This window comes from Piliocolobus tephrosceles, chromosome X (genome assembly GCF_002776525.5).
Source record: "Piliocolobus tephrosceles isolate RC106 chromosome X, ASM277652v3, whole genome shotgun sequence".
Taxonomy (NCBI): Eukaryota; Metazoa; Chordata; class Mammalia; order Primates; family Cercopithecidae; genus Piliocolobus; species Piliocolobus tephrosceles.
The window spans coordinates 53,599,200-53,620,420 of record NC_045455.1 but is presented as its reverse complement, the minus strand read 5'-3'; the positions used below and the strand labels follow the sequence as shown (position 1 = coordinate 53,620,420).

The 21,221-nt window shown below is 34.9% G+C and overlaps 1 long non-coding RNA gene across 1 annotated transcript in view; it reads right to left on the bottom strand.

Moving 5' to 3' along the window:
- The window catches only part of LOC111523901, a 136,299-nt gene that overhangs the window by 70,172 nt on the left and 44,906 nt on the right, over positions 1–21,221 (bottom strand). The window contains exons 3-4 of the long non-coding RNA XR_002725630.2: positions 11,526–11,590; positions 10,391–10,395 (exon numbers count right to left, since the gene is read on the bottom strand). This is a non-coding gene — a long non-coding RNA (uncharacterized LOC111523901). The remainder of the gene's footprint in view (positions 1–10,390; positions 10,396–11,525; positions 11,591–21,221) is intronic.

Genomic DNA, 21,221 nt, shown 5'->3' with positions numbered 1-21,221 from the left:
AAGGAAAAAAAAAAAAAAAAAAAAAAAAAAAAAAAAAAAAAAAAGACTAAGGTCCTGGCAGCAGTTGTACAAAAAGATACATTAAAAACATTAAATGATTTTTAGAAATTGTTAAGCAATATTAATTGGATTCGGCCAACTCTAGGCATTCCTACTTATGCCATGTCAAATTTGTTCTCTATCCTAAGAGGAAATCCAGACTTAAATAGTAGAAGAATATTATATTAACCCCAGAGGCAACAAAATAAATTAAATTTGTGGAAGAAAAAAAAAAAATTCAGTCAGCGCAAATAAGTAGAATAGATTCTTTAGCCCCATTCCAACTTTTGACTTTTGCCACTACGCATTCTCCAAAAGACATCATTTTTCAAAATACTGATCTTGTGGAGTGGTCATTCCTTCCTCACAGTACAATTAAAACTTTCACATTGTACTTGGATCAAATGGCTACATTAATTGGTCAGACAAGATTACAAATAATAAAATTGTGTGGTAATGACCCAGACAAAATAGTTGTTCCTTTAACCAAGGAACAAGTTAAACAAGCTTCTATCAATTCTGGTGCATGCTAAATTGGCCTTGCTGATCTTGTGGGAATTACTGATAATCATTACCCAAAAACAAAAATCTTCCAGTTTTAAAATTGACTACTTGGATTTTACCTAAAATTACCAGACATAAACCTTTAGAACATGCTCTGACAGTATTTACTGATGGAAAAGTGGCTTATACAGGGCTAAAAGAGCGAGTAATCAAAACTCAATATCAATCAGCTCAAAGGGCAGAGTTGGTTGCAGTCATTACAGTGTTAAAAGATTTTAATCAACCTGTGCATATTATATCAGATTCTGCATATGCAGTATAGGCTACAAGGAATATTGAGATAGCTCTAATTAAATAAAGCATGGATGATCGGTTAAACCAGCTGTTCAATTTGTCACAACAAACTGTAAGAAAAAGGAATTCAGGTTATTGTAGTAAAGCTTTCTAAAAATTCTTAAATCAGTTAGTTAAACAAAAAGAAGGGGGAGACAGTAAGGAAAGGAGTGTATCTCTCCTCAGATGCAGCTTAATCTAGCACTCTATACTTTAAATTTTTTAAACATTTATAGAAATCAGACTACTACTTCTGCAGAACAACATCTTACTGGTAAAAAGAACAGCCCACATAAAGAAAAACTGATTTAGTGGAAAGACAATAAAAATAAGACATGGGAAATAGGTAAGGTGATAACCTGGGGAAGAGGTTTTGCTTGTGTTTCACCAGGAGAAAATCAGCTTCCTATTTGGATGCCCACTAGACATTTGAAGTTCTACAATGAACCCATCGGAGATGCAAAGAAAAGCACCTCCACGGAGACGGAAACACCGCAATCAAGCATCATTGACTCGCAGGATAAATCAAGTGGTGATATGAGAAAAACAGATAAAGTCACTATGCACCAAGAAGGCAGAGCTGCCAACCTGGGCACAGTGAAAGAAGCGGACACTGTTAGCTAGAAAAAGCCTAGCTAGCACAAAGGTGACACAAACCTCAGAAAAAAATGCTGCTTGCAGCTTTAATGGTTGTATCAACGGTAATAAGTCTCCCCATGCCTACAGGAGCAGCTGCAGCTAATTATACCTACTGGGCTTATGTGCCTTTCCCGCCCTTAATTCGGGCAGTCACATGGATGGATAATCCTATTGAAGTATATGTTAATAATAGTGTGTGGGTACCTGGTCCCACAGATGATCGTTGCCCTGCCAAACCGGAGGAAGAAAGAATGATGATAAATATTTCCATTGAGTATCATTATCCTCCTGTTTGCCTGGGGAGAGCACCAGGATGTCTAATGCTTGCTATCCAAAATTGGTTGGTAGAAGTACCTACTCTCAATCCCATCAGTAGATTTAGTTATCACTTGGTAAGCAGAATGTCACTCAAACCACAGGTAAACTATTTACAAGACTTTGCAGTCACAGCTACAGCCCTGTGGCAGGAGTTGCATTGCACTCCTGTGTCCAGCCAGTAAGCTTGGTTGACAATTGGCAAAAGAGATTGGGACTTTCGAGATGTAATGAGTTGGGACTTTGGAGGATATGAGTGGTATGAGTGTATTTTTTATGTGGGACAAGTGTGAATTTTGGGGGGCCAGAGGGTGGACTGAAGGAGTTTGAATGATGCCATTCTCAGAAGACCCCTAGAACCTGAGAATGTGACTTCATTTGGAGAAAGGGTCTTTGCTGATGCAGTTTTAGTGTGCTGGACCAGTCAAAGAATCCTATGCCAAAATCGAGAGAACAAACAAGCCTTCATCGCATGGCACAGTTATATAGAAGAAAAGGGAGAGAGAATGTTGTGGGAAGTCAGAGACAGAGACCTTGGATGGAGGGACTGGCTGGAGCCACAACAGAAAAACATAAAATATAAAGATTTCATGGACATTTTATTAGTTCTCCAAAATTTATACTTTTGTAATTTCTTATGTCTCTCTTTAATCTCTTAATCCCATCATCTTCTTTGTAAGATGAGGAGGATATGTCACCTCAGGACCCTGTGATGATTGCCTTAACTGCACAAATTGTTTGTAGAGCATGTGTGTTTGAACAATATGAAATCTGGGCATCTTAAAAGAGAACAAGATAACAACGGTGTTCAGGAAACAAGGGAGGTAACCTTGAACTGGCCGCCGGTGAGCCGGACGGAACAGAGCCATATCTCTTCTCCTTTTGCACACAAATAGGAGAGATATCGCTGAATTCTTTTTCTCAGCAAGGAATATCCCTGAGAAGGAGAATGCGCTCTAAGGGTAGGCCTATAAATGACCCCCTTGGAGGTGTGTTGCATTTTACAGTTGAAGCCGAAGGGATGAAATAAGCCCCGGCCTCCTGTAGTGCTCTCAGGCTTATTAGGATGAGGAAATTCCCACCTAATAAATTTGGGTCAGTCAGGTTGTCTGCTCTCAAACCCTATTTCCTGATAAAATGTTATCAATGACTATGCGTGCCCAAAATTTCATTAGCAATTTTAATTTTAATTTTAACACCATTCTGTGATCTCATCCTGCCCCCACTTACTTTGTAATATTCGATTGCTTTGTGAAGTATGTAATCTCAGTGTCATGCTGACAATGGCGGAATTCCTCTATGTTTTTCCTGTTAGCCCCCTTCCTTGGACCCCTGCTAAGTCTACTATTTCTGCTTACCGTAGGACATTGTGTCGTTAACAGAAGTTTGCAGTTTGTCAGAGAGAGGTTTGACACCGTACAGCTCATGGTCCTCAGAGCCCAATACCAACCTGTACATGCTGAAACAGAATCAGATTTATAAGACCCAAGATTGGCTCTAGAGGTACCTAAAACAAAGGGGGGAATGAAAGGAATCAGACACACTTCTCAGCTTCCTGGGCCCAACACTAGCACATTCCTCCATACATCACAACTTCCAGGGCCCAGTGTAAACATTCCAAACTTCCAGGGCCCAGTGTAAACATTCCAAACTTCCAGGGTCCAGTACAAACACCACCTGGAGAGTACCGTTTGTACTGAAAGCACGGGAACCAATTGTAATGCTGTAACCTAAAGAATTCCCTTGTTTCTCTGTAACCTTACATATCCTGTTTTCCTCGGGCTATAAAAAGTGAGCGCACGCATTGTTCGAGGCCCTCTTGTATGTTATGGAATGGAGGGACCAAGTTCGAACTTGCAATAAACATCCTTGCCGCTTGGCTTTGACTCTGGACTCTGGTGGTCTTCTTTGGGGAATAAATGGTCTGGGCATAACACACTTTACCCCACAAGTCTTTATGCCAGATGATTTTGTGCAGATAAGGGAGCCTGCCCAGGGTCTTGCCCAGGCATGACCAGAACGGACTGAAGGCCCACAGCACGGGGGAAATGGGATAGAGCCACCAGGAATTTGTGTGTTATGCTGGGAAGGATCCTGAACTCTTCAACTGGCATGAGGTGGTCTGGTATTCAATTCGTGAGGTGGAAACCTCCGTGCAGGACCCCTGCGTGCCTAATTTTTCCTGATTGTGAGATTAGAACCCTGATTTACCTGAATCCTGCATCATTATTAAACATAAGCCTTTAGGGCCGAGTGTCAGGCCCCTCTCAGCTACATCATTATGCACATCCAAGAGTATGTTCACTTTTCTGCAACAGATTAAAATTCCATGGTCTGTCACAGATTTATAAAACTTCATGTCCTCAATTTTCTCCAAATTACCAATGACCCTGGACATTTTCAGGAGTTACAAACCATTGTGAACTGTTATGTACTTCACTGACTAGAGTATAATTAATTACTCAAAGTTGTTTTCCCAGCAGACAAATTCTTCAAAGTATATACAAAAGTCACTGACCAATAAACTAATCCATTGGAATTATGGGAATTTCTAGAAGCAGACAAAGATAAATGGGTGGATATATTATTTGCATTCTATTCCTAAAATATTAACAAGTTTTTTTAAAATAGACAAAATTAATAGGCTGATGAAAGTACTAAAACACTTTTTTTTTTTTTTTGAAAAGCCACTTTGGGTTTTAGATATTTTGTTGTCCCACAGGTATTCGTTTAAATTTCAAGAGCAATTTAAGATCACTGCAACCATCTGAAAAGCTGATCATCACAACTCATAGATAAATTGGCAAAATTAGCAAAACATTGTGAAGAACGTAACTGAATCGGAAGAGATAGCGGGGCTGAGTTAATGGCATGTGAAATTTCACATTTCAATTTAAATCACTAAGGTGATACAGGGCTTTCAAGAACAAGGGAAGTTCAATGAAAAGAGAGGAAAATCAAAGAGTTAATAGATTTTTAATTTCATCTGGAGTATATCATTCCACTGAGCAAGAAAGACAACAAAGTCAAATGTGCCAATAATTCTATTTAAAGAAACCTCTCCAAAATACGCTGAAAAAAACTGACAATCACCCTGTTGGGCAGCCTATTGAAATCAGACTTCAATGTAACTATTCTTGTATTTCTAAAGAAGGAAGGGTTTTTTTTCCACTGTAAAATTGCAGGTCATCAAATCTATTTTCTCAGACAATGACAATAACAATATTATATGGCATAAAGAAAAAAATTGAATTACTTTCCACTCTAAATTGTCCATGCTCATAGATTTTCCAACCATATAGTAAATTTTTTCATGAGAAAATTTTCTATGCCCTTTGATCTCTTTTATCATGATTTTTTTCTTACTCATGGGTTAATCACATTAGTGATACCATTTAAACCATTTGAAACATGTGATTTTAGATTGACAGATAATATCAGTCTAAATATTTCCCTTTCCTCTGAAGAGGAAGCTCAGGTTCCACTCACATTCTCATCAGAATGTCAGATGTATTATCTCTTTTAGAATCAGAAAAATAACCAGTCTAGTTTCTTGTAAACGTAATCATTCTAATTTGTGTAACATATTATTCATAGAATGAGTTCAGTAATATCTCTCTTTGTCTTCCTCAATATCCTGTCAGACAGAAGATAGTATTCAACCCATTAATGGCTCTCTTCTGTAGAAAGATATTGTACTCTTTGAAACAGTCCTTACAAAACTGTAATTTTCCTAATTAAAAAAAAAAAACAAAAAAAAAACTGACAGATGTACCTATTTTTTCTAGAATCTTTTAGGTATAATTAAAACAGTATTTCTCTCTTTTCTTGAAGTCACTAACTGAACTCCCATCCTTACTGATACTTTATGTGTAGGATTTTGTTTTCTTGGTTTTTAGTGCTTGCTTGTATGTCGTGTGTGCATGACTCTTCACATTGACAACTAGTACTTCATTGCTTTTAGGTAAGAGATATATTGTTTAAACTATATAACAAAAGAGATTTTGTAAATCCCTATCCTTTTTTTCTCTCTCCCTCTTTGGAAATAATTTCAACTGGGTGTTTTTATCTCTTGAGTTTTTGTGAGTTCTGTATATTGATAATCTCATATTTTGTTATATTTTATTATGTATACCAGAGATTATTATCCATTTATGACTACTTTGTATAGCAAGTCCATGAATCAGCTATGCAAATTCAACTGTTTCCAATTGAGGCACAACATCTAGGACATGATCTCTTTGTTAGCACCTTCTGTGAGGCTGATATTATCCAGTCATGTCTGGACCCAGACTTAACACCTTATCATAGTGGATTCCTAGGTGTATTTTGACCATGCCTCACTTGTTAAGCCCTTACAAACTTCAGCCATATTAGCATTTCTTGAATCTCCCTACAGAAGATAGGAAGAGAAAATGTCACTTATTTTATTGTAAAGTTAATTAGAGAGTTCTTAAGATTCTCCCAAATGTAAATTGGGTGTCACTGTCATCCTTATTGACAAGAGTAGTAGAAAACAAGTGAAATTCTTAGAAAAAAGTAAGCTAAAATCTTTGGAGCCAGGTGACACCTTAGCACATAGGAGAACCAAAATCTGCTTTTGACCCCCAGTGAAATATTTAAGGAGAAACCCACATGTCATCTCAAAAGCAGCAACAGCATTCTACTAATAATATTCCTCCAAATTATTGCAAGACACTAATTAATTGGGAGAGATTCTACTTTTTATAGATCTGGAGATCACTGTGAGTCTCCTCTAAAAGCTCTGGACATCAGTTACTTTTTAATGATTCAAACCATACAGTAAATGACTTTACCAAGTTGTTCTATTCAAGTCCACTATTAAAAGGGAGTTGGGTCAAGGTCCAGGATGTGCCTCTTACTGCAAGAAGGTATATGTAACAGTCAATGCCATGACCCGATATTTAATTTATAAAGAATAATGACCAACAGATAAAAATTTTCATTAGAAAAAAATAACACAGAATACAATTTCTAAATGAAAGATACGGAAAAATCCTAATATCTTGCCTTACCATGAATTCTGTATCCAGATACTCTGCCATTTAGCAAAGTGGTGAGTTTTCAAACATTAGATAAGAGGAAAATAATTCACTAATGCTGCATGAAAGAACACTGTATTAGTCTGTTTCACACTGCTATAAAGAACTGCCCAAGACTGGGTCATTTATAAAGGAAAGGAGTTTAATTGACTCATAGTTCAACATAACTGAGAAGGCCTCAGGAAACTTATAATCATGGCAGAAGTTGAAGGGGAGCAATGCTCCTTCACAAGGCGGCAGGTAAGATAATGAACATAGGAGGGACAACCGAACACTTCTAAAACCATCAGATTTCTTGAGAACTCACTCACTATCATGAGAAAAACATGGGGGAACCCTCTCGCATGATCCAATAGCTCCACCTTGTCTCTCCTTGACAAGTGGGGATTATGGGGTTTATGGGGTTTATAATTTATAATGAGATTTGGGTGGGGACACAAAGCCTAACCATATCAAATATATAAAGTGTGTACTTTAACATAAAGGCAATTTATTTTTATGTAAAGGGGCATGAAATAAGAAATAATGATGAAGATATCAATATAATTAATTGTATTAATACTACAGGTAAAATAAATAATAACTACTGGGGGAGTCAAAAATAAATTGGAAACAATAGACAATCTAACAATTAGAAAATAAATTATATGAAATGGCAAAATTTGAAAATAAGTATGATCAAATAGGAAGATGAATATTAGTAAGGGCAGTGAAATTACCACAAAATAAATGTTAAAAATAATAATCTGACAAACTTTAAAGGTAACTAAACATTTTAAGAGATGGTTTTTGAAAAGCGATTAAGATACAAAAATTTGCCTCTAATACTGGGTTAATTTTTAAAGTAAAAACTTAGTGACTTAAAATAGTCACTTATTATAATCTCATATTTCTGGATATTCATGAACTCAATTGGGCTGTTCTTACTCTTTTCTGATATGATTGCTGCATATGGTAGGTGAGACTTGAATCTTCCATAAGCTTCTGTACATATATGTGTCTCTCAGTGTGGCCTTTCATGTAGCTATCATGGATGCCCTCACCGTGTGGTGGCCAAAGGACAAATATACATTCTTTTACTGTTGATTGGTTTTCCCAAGAAAGGTATTCTACGAGACAGGAAGAGGAAACTTCCAGGTTCTTAACACTCAGGCTGAGACACTGGCAGGGTGTCAGTTCTGCCGTATCATACTTGTCAAAGTCCTCACACAGCATATTTTGTTTCAAGAGAAAGGACATCAACCTACTTCACAAGGGAACAAGGATCTAAGAGCCTATGACTGTCATTCATTCAGCAAAGACACTTTCTAATAATATAATATTTAATTTTTCAGGAGTTTTGACAGTTTTTTTTTTTTTTTGATTCTTGGACATCATATCTTTCTAATTTTCCTCTTATTCCAATTTTTTTTCTGAATGCTTCTTTTCAGTGTCCATTGTTGACTGCTCTGCCTTACCAAATATTCACTTTAGAATGTTTCAGAGTTGATCTTGAATCCGCTTTATTTTTCTTTCTACATGCTGTAACATGATCTTAAACAGGCTTATATTTTAAAATACATATGTAAATAAATATATTTATTTATCTCAAATAACTATCTTCAATCTGAATCCTTCCATTCAACTTGAGCTTTAATATGAGATTTTCATGTTTCATTGTGCACTTGTATCCACCACTGGTACCTCAAATTTAGCAAGTCCAAAATGAAACTGTTGAAATGTTCTTTGCCTCTTTCAACTTATCCTCTGGGGGAAGAAATAATAAAATGAAATTAAAAATTTCATTTATTGCTTCTCAATAAATGAAAAACAAAAAAAAAAAACAATATCAATACTTTCATCACCTCTCACTTTTCCCGATGAATAAATTGCCTCAACATTTACTAGTTTTCAAGCTCTAGTCTTAAATTCATTCTTCATCTCATGCTTTCCCTTGGACCCAAAAATAATTCAAGTGTAAACTCTGTCACTTCCACCTCTAAGAAGAAATACTACATGGCTTCTTTACTCTTTTCTAACTCATAATGTTGCTAGCCTGGATGACTGAAATGATTTCCTTATGCATTGCCATGAATATATTTTTATCCCTATATACACCTTTACTATGTAGGAAGCAAAGTGGCATTTCAAAATGTAAATAAAATAATATATACTTTGATGATTTCTAAATTTTCTATTTTGGGTTTATTTTAGAAAACCTGTATTTGAATCTGGTACAGCTGTTGATCATGTTGACAGAAATCTTCTATTTCACCACCAGTGTTCTTAATTGTTTTTTTCTATTATTACCTTGTAATTCATGGCAAAATATTTTACTAAGATTAGCAGAGACAATTTTAGTAATGAATATTTTATTATAATACATAGTTTTATTTACATTGTATGTTGCCATAGTTTCTGTCAATTCCTCATCCCACTTCATACTCCTGAAAGGACTCTGGAAACCACTGATTTGTAGTCTGCCTTTATATAATCATTTTTTTTCCAGAATGTTAAATAGAATCAAACATGTATGCTTTTTTTTCTCTGACTTCTTTCCATCACCATAATTAATGTGAAATTATTTTATGTTGTTACATACAACATTAATCCATTTCATTTTATTGTTAAATAAAAATGAACTATATTGAAAATCATAGACCGATTATTCTTTCATCAGTTGATAGATGTTTCCAATTTTTGGTAATGATCAATAAAAGTGATGTAAACATGTATGTGCATATCTTTGATTATTTGTTTTCATTAATCTTGAGTAAATACCTAGTAGCAAAAATTATCATTTGTACATTGTGTATTTTTAGATATTTTTTAAAAGTTTCAAATATTTTGCAAAGTTGCGCTAATATTTTGCATTCCAACCCAGAAGTTTTCAGAGTTCCAGAAGCCCTGTATCTTTGCCAACAATAGATATTGTCATTTATTTAAATAATGTGTTGACTGAGGTAGATGTTTACTGGTATTCTCTATAGTTTCAATATATATTTTTCTCACGCCTAATAATGTTGCACAATTTTTCATGTTTTTATTTGGAACACATGAACTTTTTTAGCATCCAAATAATTTGCCCTTTTAAAAATTGGATTGTTTTTCTCTTATATTTTTGTTATGAGAGTTATTTATAAATTTTAGATACTAGTACTATATCAAACGTGTATTTTGCAGATATTTTTCCCAAACTGTGACTTATCCTTTCATTTTTAAGAGACATTTTTAAAAGCAGCGGTATTAATTTTAATGAAGCTCATTTTCTTAATATTTTGTTTATGTTTCATGCTTTTCTTGTCATACATAAAACACAATGGACAAATTAAGAATAGCAATAACTTTTTCTTTATATGAAGCTGTGTGCATTTAGGATTTATATTTTTGTGTGATTTATTTCTACCTACCTACACATAATTTTTTATATGTGGTTCAAGATATGGTTTGAGTTTCTTTTTTCTTTCTTATTTTTGGTGCTTGTTGATTATTCCACTACCATTTGTTTGGAAGACTACCCTTTCTCCACTGAGCTGTCTCTACCACTTTTTGGAAAAATAGTTAACTGTGTATTACACAAGTGGATCCATTTCTAGATTATATGTTGTTTCATTGATCTTTATGTTTACTCTGTCACCTGTACCACACTATACTGTAATAGCTTTATAACATTATGTAAAATAAGGTAGAATGAGCATTCCAAAGTTGTTCTATGTTTTCAAAAATTATTTTAAGTAGTTTTCTTTTCCATATAAATTTTACCATCAGTTTGTTTTCTGGAAGAATTTGTATTAATAGTATTGAAATTTCCAATCCAAGAATGTATTATTTTTCTTTTCCATATATTTAGATCTTCTTTAATTTCTGTCATTACTGGTTTTTGGTTTTCTATATACAAATATTGCATGCATTTTATTTGATTTATATGTATATATATTAAGGTGTTATATTAATGTATACTTTTTTCTAATTTCAGTTTTCAATTGCTCATTGCTAATATATTTAAATGTAATCAATTTCTTATATACAACTTTGTGCTTTGAAATATTATTAAATTAACTTTTTTAGTTATAGTGGGTTTTTGCAGGTGGTATAGGATTTTCAACGAAGAAAATCTTGCAATTAGCAAATTGTTGAATTTTTTTTTCCTTTCTGATATATGTTATTATTTCTTTTTGTTGCATTACTGCGCTAGCTGGAGTCTTTGCATGATGTTAGTTGAAATTGAGAGGTGAAGCCAGCTGGACTTCTAGGTCAGGTGGGGACACAAATAACTTTTCTGCCTTACAAGAGATTTGTAAAATATGCCAATCAGTGCTCTGTAAAAACATACCAATCAGTGCTCTGTGGCTAGCTAGAGGTTTGTAAAGTGGACCAATCAGCACCCTGTAAAATGGACCAATCAGCACACAGTAAAATGGACCAATCAGTGTTCTGTAAAATGGACCAATCAGCACTCTGTAAAATGGACCAATCAGCAGGACATGGGTGGGGACAAATAAGGGAATAAAAGCTGGCCACCCCAGCCAGCAGCTGCAACCTACTCCAGGTCCCTTCTTTGTTGTGGAAGCTTTGTTCTTTTGCTCTTTACAATAAATATGGCTGCTGCTCACTCTTTGGGTTTGCACCATCTTTAAGAGCTGCAACACTCACCACAAGGGTCCACAGCTTCATTCTTGAAGTCAAGGAGACCACAAACCCACTGGAAGGAACAAACTCTGGACACAGAAATGTTAAAATCAAATCTTTTCTTGATGTCAATGTTGGGAGGAAATCATTCATATTCATTGAATATGATATTATCTACAGTTCATTTTAAAATTTCCTTTATCATATTTAGGAAAGCCACATTGATTTGTAGGTTTCTAAGAGATTTTATTATAAATGTATATCTAATTATGTCAAATACTACCAAATACTATTTTTCTGCTTCAAGTAATATTTTTATGTGTTTCTCTTCTCAGATTCTACCCTTATTAGAAACATTTAAGTGGGATAATTCTTTAACAATGAGAAAAAAGTATCTATTCTCTGGTCAATATAATATTTCTTTGTTGCAAATAGTAAGATCCATTGACTTTTGAATACGTATTGCTTCTACACCACAATTGAAATATAAGCACTTTAAAAGAAAGTCAACTTCGACTATACTTAGTATGTATCTTTACTATCCTTACTACGGTATCAACATCAGGCACAACGTTTTATTTCAAAATTATTTTACAAGTCTGACTTGGTCTTGAAGATGTTTACATAAGTTTTTAATACTCTGAGATACTACATTGTAGACAAGTATTCACCTTTCCTTTAACATTCCAAAAGTATGCTTTTTTCCTCTTTAGAAACATCTAAGAGCATACCTTCAGTAAATTTAATTTTTCCAAGTATCAGAGTTTAAGACTTTTGCAGGTCCCTGCAGCTTTTCATTGTGCAAAAAAATCTCAGCCAACCATGTACTAATAATTCGTGGAAAATATTCTCAGCAGGCTAGGAATAAAGAAAACTTCCTAAACTTTATTAAGGACAACCCCAGGTGGTATAGTATGTTCTTGTAAAAAAAATAAAATTGTCGTTTCTCACCAATATATACTTAATTTTCCAAATACTGCAGTCTATGAAAGGAAACAAGAAAACGATAAATTAAATGTTGTTGAGTTTAAAAAAAGAAAAATAATAATAATGAAAGATTATTGTCTATGAAAAACTGTTAATGAAACTACAGAAAAGCTGTAAGACATAGTAAATAACATTTGGGATACTACGAAATAAAAAGGCAACTTATAAAATTTTATTTTACATATTACAAGAAACAATTGGAAAAGTAAATAAAATATATTTTCATTCTCAATAAATAAGAAATCTTGAGGAATAAATGTATTAAAACTTACTAATATACTGAAAACTTTCAATAAATTAAGGAAGGCATAAATTAATGAAGAGACAAACCACGTTTTTGAATCAGAAGACTTAACATTGTTGTTAGAAGAAAAACTTTAGATAAATTTTATTCAGCAGTGTTCATTTGAGCAAAGAATTATTTATAAATGGGGCAGTACTCAAAACTAGGAAAAGTCCAGAAAGCTCCAGACAGTGTGATAGGCAGTATTTATAGACAGAAAAAGCAAGTTGGATATAGGAACAGTTGGATTGGTTACAGCTGAATTTTTTACCTTTATGGGTATCATGTGATGATGTATTTGTCTTGTATAGACAGAGTCTGATCAGTTGCAAGCTTGAGATTGGCTGAAGCTCAACTGCTGTGATTGGCTGAGACTCATCTATTTGTTTTAAGAGTATACACTCAAGTTAGGTTGCAGTTTGTTTGCACAATAGTTAGGTTGCAGTTCACTATGCAGGAATTCAAAATGCAGAGGCAGCTTTAGGCCTAATTCAATTTAATATAAGATTGTTACATGTCAACTTTTTTAAAGTCATCTATAAATTCACCATTATTCCAATCCAAATCCCAGAATACTTTTTTATATAGGAATTGTTTAGTTGATCATAACATTACATAAAAATGCAAAGAAATCAGAACAGTCAATATCATTTGGAAAATAAAATTGAAGAATTTTATTACCTGATATTAGGACTTACTTAAAAATTAATGTGATATATACAAGGTAGAATTTGCATAAGGATATATATTAGTCCATCCTTGAGTTGCTATAAAGAAACGCCCGAGACTGAGTAATTTATAAAGAAAAGAGTTTTAATTGGCTCACAGTTCTGCAGCTGCATAGGAAGCATAGCAGAATCTGCTTCTGGGAAGGCCTCAGGAAGCTTACAATCATGGCAGAAAGTGAAGCAAGAGCTGACATGTCACATAGTGAAAGCAGGAGCAAGAGATTAAGGGGAGAGGTGCTACACACTATTAAATAATCAGATCTCAAGAGAAATCACTCACTGTCATGAGGACAATAACAAGGGAAATGGTGCTAACCCATTTATAAGAAGTCTCTGCCAGGTGTGGTGTCTCACACTTGTAATCCCAGCACTTTTGAGAGGCCAAGACAGGCAGATCACTTGAGATCAGGAGTTTCAGAACAGCCTGGGCAACATGGCAAAACTCTGACTCTACTAAAAATACAAAAATTAGCCAGGCATGGTGGCACACACCTGTAATCCCAGCTATTCAGGAGGCTAAGGCATGAGAATTGTTGTAATCCCATAGGTGGAGGTTTCAGTGAATTGAGATAAGAAGTCTGCCCCCATGGTCCAAATACTTCCCAGCAAGCCCCACCTCCAACACTGAGAATTACATTTCAATATGAAATTTGGTTTGGGGCACACATACAAACTATATCATTCCAGTCCTGGTCCTTCATAAATCTTATGTTCTCACATTTCAAGATGCAACCATGCCTTCCAAATAATGCCCTAAAGTCTTAACTCATTCAAACATTAACTCAAAAGTCCAAAGTCAGAAGTCTCATCTGAGACAAAGTAAGTCCCTTCCACATACGATCCCATAAAATAAAAAACAAGTTAGTTACTTCCAAGATACTATGGGGCACCAGCATTGGGTATACATTCCTATTCCAAAAGGAAGAAATCAGCCAAAAGGAATTGGTTAAAAGTCCTATACAAGTCCAAAACCCAGTAGGAGAGTCATTAAAATTTAAAGCTCATTAAAACTTAAAACTCTAAAATAATCTCCTTTGACTCTATGTCCAACACCCAGTGCACCCTGATGCAGTGGATGGGCTCCTAAGGCCTTGGGTAGCTCTGCCCCTGTGACTTTGCAGTGTTCATTCCCGGAGGCTGCTCTCACAGGTTGTTGAGTACATGCAGTTTTTCCACTCTGAGTGTACCAGCTGCTGCTAGATTTACTATGTGGGGGTTTGGACAATGGTGGCCCTCTTATTGAAGTTTCACTAGGAGGTGCCCCAGTGGGGACTGTCTGGAAGAACTCTTAACCTATGTTTTCCTTCCACACTGCCCTAGGAGAGGTTCTCTATGAGAGCTCCAACCCTGAAACAGACTTCTGCCTGGACAGCCAAGCTATTCTATATATCCTCTGAAATCCAGGCAGAGGCTCTCAAGCTTCATTCTTTTTTTTCCCCCATATATGTTATTGGGTACAGGTGCTGTTTGGTTACATGGGGAAGTTCTTTAGTGGTGATTTGTGAGGTTTTGGTGCACGTATCACCAAAGCAGTATATACTGCAATCTATTTATAGTCTTTTATTCCTCGCCCCATTTCCATCCTTCCACCCAAGTCCCCAAAGTACATTGTTTTATTCTTATGCCTTGTGTCCTCATAGCTTAGCTTCCACACATCAGCAAGAACATATGATATTTGGTTTGTTTTCCATTCCTGAGTTACTTCACTTAAAATAATAGTCTCCAGTCTCATTCACGTCACAGCAATGCCATCAACTCATTCATTTTTATGACTTATATATATGTAAGTCATAAATATATGACTTAAATATATGAATAATTATAAATCATTATATGATTTATATATATCACGGTTTCTTTTTCAGTCAATTGTTGGGTATTTGGGGTATTTGGGTTGGTTCCATGATTTTGCAATTGCAAATTTTGCTGATATAATCATTAATGTGCAAGTATCTTTTCCTTATAATGACTTCTTTTACTCTGGGTAGATATCCAGTAGTGAGATTGCTGGATCAAATGGTGATTCTACTTTTAATTCTTTAAGGAATCTCCACATCATCTTCCATAGTGGCTGTTTGAGTTTACATTCCCACCAGCAGTGCAGAAATATTCCCTGCTAACTGCATCCACGCCAGCATCTACTGTTTTTTGATTTTTTTGACTGAATCAAACAACATATCAAAAAGATAATCCACCATGATCAAGTGGATTTCATACCAGGGATGCAGGGATGGTTTAACATACACAAGTCAACAAAGGTGATACACCACATAAACAGAATTAAAAACTAAAATCACATGATCATCTCAATAGATGAAGAAAAAGTATTTGACAAAATCCAGCATTGCTTTATGAGTAAAACTCTCAGCAAAACTGGCATACAAGGGACATACATTAATGTAATAAAAATCATCCATGACAAACCCACAGTCAACATAATACTAAATGGGGAAAAGTTGAAAGCATTCCCTGTGAATACTAGAACAAGACGAGGATGCCCAGTCTCACCACTCCTATTCAACATAGTACTGGAAGACCTAGCCAGAACAATCAAACAAGAGAAAGAAATAAAGGGAATGCAAATTGTTAAAGAGAAAGTCAACTGTCACTGTTTTGCTGATGATATGATTGTTTGCCTCAAAAACCCTAGGGACTCCTCCATAAAACTCCTAGAACTGATTTAAAAAATTTGGCAAAGGTTCCAGATGCAAAATTAATGTACAGAAATCAGTAGCTCTTCTATACACCAATAGTAACCAAGCAGAAAATCAATTCAAGAATTCAACCCGTTTTACAATAGCTTCAAGAAAATTAAATACTTAGGAATATACTTAATCAAGGAAGCAAAAGACCTCTACAAGGAAAACTATGTAACATCGTGGAAAGAAATCACAGACAACACAAACAAATGGAAACTCATCCTATGCTCATGGATGGGTAGAATCAATATTGTGAAAATGACCATACTGCCAAAAGCAATCTACAAATTTAATGCATTACCCATCAAAATACCACCATCAATTTACAAAGAATTAGAAAAAAAAAACTAATCAAAAATTCATATGGAACCAATAAAGAATCCACATAGCCAAGGCAAGACTAAACAAAAAGAAAAAATCTGGAGACATCACACTACCTGATTTCAAACTACACTATAAGGCCATAGTCACCAAAACAGCATGGTACTGGTATAAAAATAGGCACACAGACCAATGGAACAGAATAGAGAACTCAGAAATAAACCCGAATACTTACAGTCAACTGATCTGTGACAAACGATACAAAAACATAACGTGGGGAAAGGACACCCTTTTTAATAAATGGTGCTTGGATAATTGACTAGCCACATGTAGGAGAATAAAACTGGATCCTCATCTTTCACCTTATACAAAAATTAGCTCAAGAAGGAATAAGGACTTAAATATAAGACCTGAAACTATAAAAATTTTAGAAGATACGTTGGAAAAACCCTTCTAGACATTAGCTTAAGCAAGGATTTCATGATCAAGAACCCAAAAGCAAATGCAATAAAAACAAAGATAAATAGGTGGGACTTAATTAAGTTAAAGAGCTTTTGCACAGCAAAAAGAACAGTCAGCAGAGTAAACAGACAACTCACAAAGTGAGTCTTCACAACCTTTACATCTGACAAAGGACTAATATCCAGAATCTACAACAAATTAAAACAAATTGGTAAGAAAAACACAAACAATTCCATCAAAAAGTGGGCTAAGGAATAGACAATTCTCTAGAGAATATATACAAATGGCCAACAAACATGAAAAAATGCTCAACATCACTAATGATCAGGGAAATGCAAATCAAAACCACAATGCAATACCACTTTACCTTTTTCTCATTGTCTTGGCCATCATCACTTGCCCCCATTTTAGTTATACAAATTTATCAAGTGGTTGCCCACTTGAATTCTTCTCTTGAAAATGGGCTTTTCTTTCTTATCACATTGCCAACCAGCATATATTCTAAACTTGTATGCTCTGCTTCCCTTTGAAATATAAGTTACAGATTTAAGTTATTGTTTTGCTCCTGCATATTAGTATAAGCTATTAGGAGCAGCAGGCTATATCTTTGAACACTTTACTTCTTAGAAATATCTTTTTCCGGATACCATAACATATCACTCCTGAGCTCAAAGTTCTACAGATCACTAGGGTAAGGGCAGAATGCAGTAAAGTTTTTTGCTAAGGCATAACAAAAGTGATATTTGCTCCAGTTGCTGATAAGTTTCTTATTTCAACTTGAGAACTCAGCCTGGACTTCATTGTCCATATCACTATCAGCATTTTGGTCACAACCAATTAACCAGTCTCTAGGAAGTTACAAACTTCCCCTCATCTTCCTGTCTTCTTCTGAACCTTTCAAGCTTTTCTTACCTCTGTTACCCAGTTACAAAGTTGCTTCCACATTGTCAGGTATCTTTATAGCAATGCCCCACTCCTTGGTACCAATTTCCTATGTCAGTCCATTCTTGCACTGCTATAGAGAAGTTCCTGAGCCTGGGTAATTTATAAGAAAATAGGTTTAATTGGGCTGGTTGTGGTGGCTCATGCCTGTAATCCCAGCACTTTGGGAGGCTGAGGCAGGTGGATCACAAGGTCAGGAGATCAAGACCAACCTGGCTAACACGGTGAAATCCTGTCTCTATTAAAATACAAAAAATTAGCCAGGCTTGGTGGCAGGTGCATGTAGTCCCAGCTACTCGGGAGGCTGAGGCAGGAGAATGACATGAACCCAGAAGGCAGAGCTTGCAGAGAGCCGATATCGCACCACTGCACTCCAGCCTGGGCAACAGAGTGAGACTCCATCTCAAAAAAAAAAAAAAAGAAAAAAATAGGTTTAATTGGCTCATGTTTCTGCAGGCTGTACAGGAAGAATAGCAGCATCAGCTACTGGGGAGACCTCAGGAAGCTTGCCATCATGGTGGAAGGCAAAGCATGAGCAGGCACATCACATGGCAAAAGCAGCAGCTAAACGACCGGATCTCATGATAACTCACTATTGCAAGGACAGTACCAAGTGTGATAATGCTAAATCATTCGTAAGAAATCTATCTCCATAATCTAATTACCTCCCACCAGGTTACATTTCCAAAATGAGGAATTAAATTTCAACATGAGATTTGGGCAGGGACACACATCCAAACTATATTATGCTAACTTAAAGATTAATGGAACAGAGAAGATAATTCATAGCTATGGATATGCACACATATGTTCAATACTCAAATGATTTTAGACAAATATACCAATACAATTCATGGAGAAATAGATTTTCAAGTAAATTACACTGAAACAATTGATTATCTATATGGAAAATAATGAACCTCAAATCTGTCTTCAAATATGTCATTAACATTATCTCAAAATAGCTATGGGCCTTATGGTTAAAGCTAAATCTAAGATATGCTTACTAGAAAAACAGAAGATGGTTCTGATCTTAAGTTAGGCAATATGAATTAGAAAAGTCACAAAAAGCATAATCATATAAGAAAAAATAATAAATTGCATTTTATCAAAATTAAAAACTTCAACTCACAGACATCACTAAATAAATAACAACACAATCTTGGTGTGGAAAAATACATACAAGCTACATATATCAAAGAACTTTATCAATAATATATAAAGAACTATATTTCTGTAAGAGAAACAACATATACTGCTCTCAGAGGTAAGAATGTCAGTAAAGTTAGTCTTAGCAAAGTATCATTATTTTAATGACTTTATCATGAACTCTCATTTCACTTATTGCCATTATAATATTTGCTAGTTCATAAAGAATAAAATGGTGTTTCAAAGTAATTTTCATATACATTTTTCTGATTAGAAATCAGGGGGACATTTTCCTTTGTTGTTATCTGATTGTTTCTTACTACTTATAATACCTTTTAGAATAATTCATTTTTAATAAGTATACTTGGGTTTGAATCTTCTGTAGTATGTACTTTAATACATATAACACAATTTCATAAATATGTCTTTCTGAAAAGTAAATTATTGAACTGAGCAATTAAATCAATGTGAATTTTTATTACTTGAAAGGGAAATGCATGACAGCTGTATACAGCATATTTTCCCATCAATGTTTAGTTTAGTGAGACAGATAAAAAGATCCAGACTATTATTTTGTTTACACTACAACAGTAAGTGTGATGTGTGAAGTAGCCATGTGTTAAGAAATGTTATGTGTTAATAAAAGTTCAGACTTTTTCTGGACCAGAATGGCTTCACACCTGAAAAGCTGAATTCAGCTGGACAAGGTCAAGCAATACAGTGACATTCGTTTTGGATTATGTATGACATTTTATTTATTTATTTATTTGCTATTAGGCCACAGACATCTTTAGAAATACAGTATCTCAATATTTTCATAAGGTCATAACAAAAGCATTATTTTTAGTGATGTTTTCCTTTCTTATCTCAAGCCTTTGAGATATATTTCTTATAGTTAAAATAGTTAATTATATGCTTTAGGTTTAATGGGGGTAGAGGATAGGTTTGTAATCACATTACTTGTCCTTACATGGACTTCCATGTTAGTATTTATCTCCTTATATAATACAATATGTTTGTCAATGTAAACATGATTATACTTTTCCTTTGTTACTCTTTCAACTCTGTTTACATAATAGAGCCTAATTCTGATGCAATAGTATCATCCAGGGCCACATGTTTTCCATCATCTTCAACCCCAAATTTGCTTCACTGAATATTTTAAAAAATCAATGTCTGTGTAAAAAAAATCAATGTCTACATTTGGATTCCTGTAGATAATGGAAAACAATATTGGACAATTATCCAGCAATTTTCCTTGTGATTTTTTTAATAGTCAGAAAAGTACACAGTTATGTATCATTTAACAATGTAGATACATTCTGCAAAATGTGTTGTTTATAATTTTATTATTGTATGAATATCATAAAGTGTACTTACACAAACCTAGATGGGATAGCCTACTATAAACCTAGGATATATGATATAGCCAATTGCTCCTAGGTTATAAACCTATAGAGCATGTTACTGTACCAAATACTACACGTATTTGTAACACAATGATAATTATTCATGTATTTGCTCATTCCATAGACCCAAGTGATCATGTCAAAGGAACACACAGGGATATTTGCTTGTAAAAATTCCAGTCACTTTTTGGTCCTACAAGGGAACTTTTCTCATTGGCTTTGACTTGTTCTATGGCTAACAGACTCCTCAAATTTCCACAAGACTATGCTTTATATGGCCATCTTTTTAATTCTCCAGTTCCCTCTATAATCCACCATTCCACTGGAAATAAATACAGCCCAAGCCATAGAAGAGTACTTTATAATATCCAAGCCCTAGAGTTATCCTGGGGAGAGTCTGGAAGACTGTGTGAAGGAAGGGTCCTGAGAACAGCTTCAGGTAATTTACCAGACCCAGGAATAACAGGAGGACACAATTTTTAAACTTTGTTCATAGCAAACTGGATAGTATTTGGTGATCTAGAAGTGGCAGCTGCTGCAGGCATTAGACTATCTCAGGCAGAAGATTGGAGTACTAAGTGGAGCATGGGAAGGGCCTGAACAGCCAGAATTTAGTGACGAGTGTGAAGTGCACGTTAGTTGTAAGCAGAAAAGTTGGGCTCTTCTACTTCATGGAACCACAGCAAAAAGAGATTCACTGGAGCTTCAGTTTTGCCTGGGAGGCAAGATTTGGAGAAAGA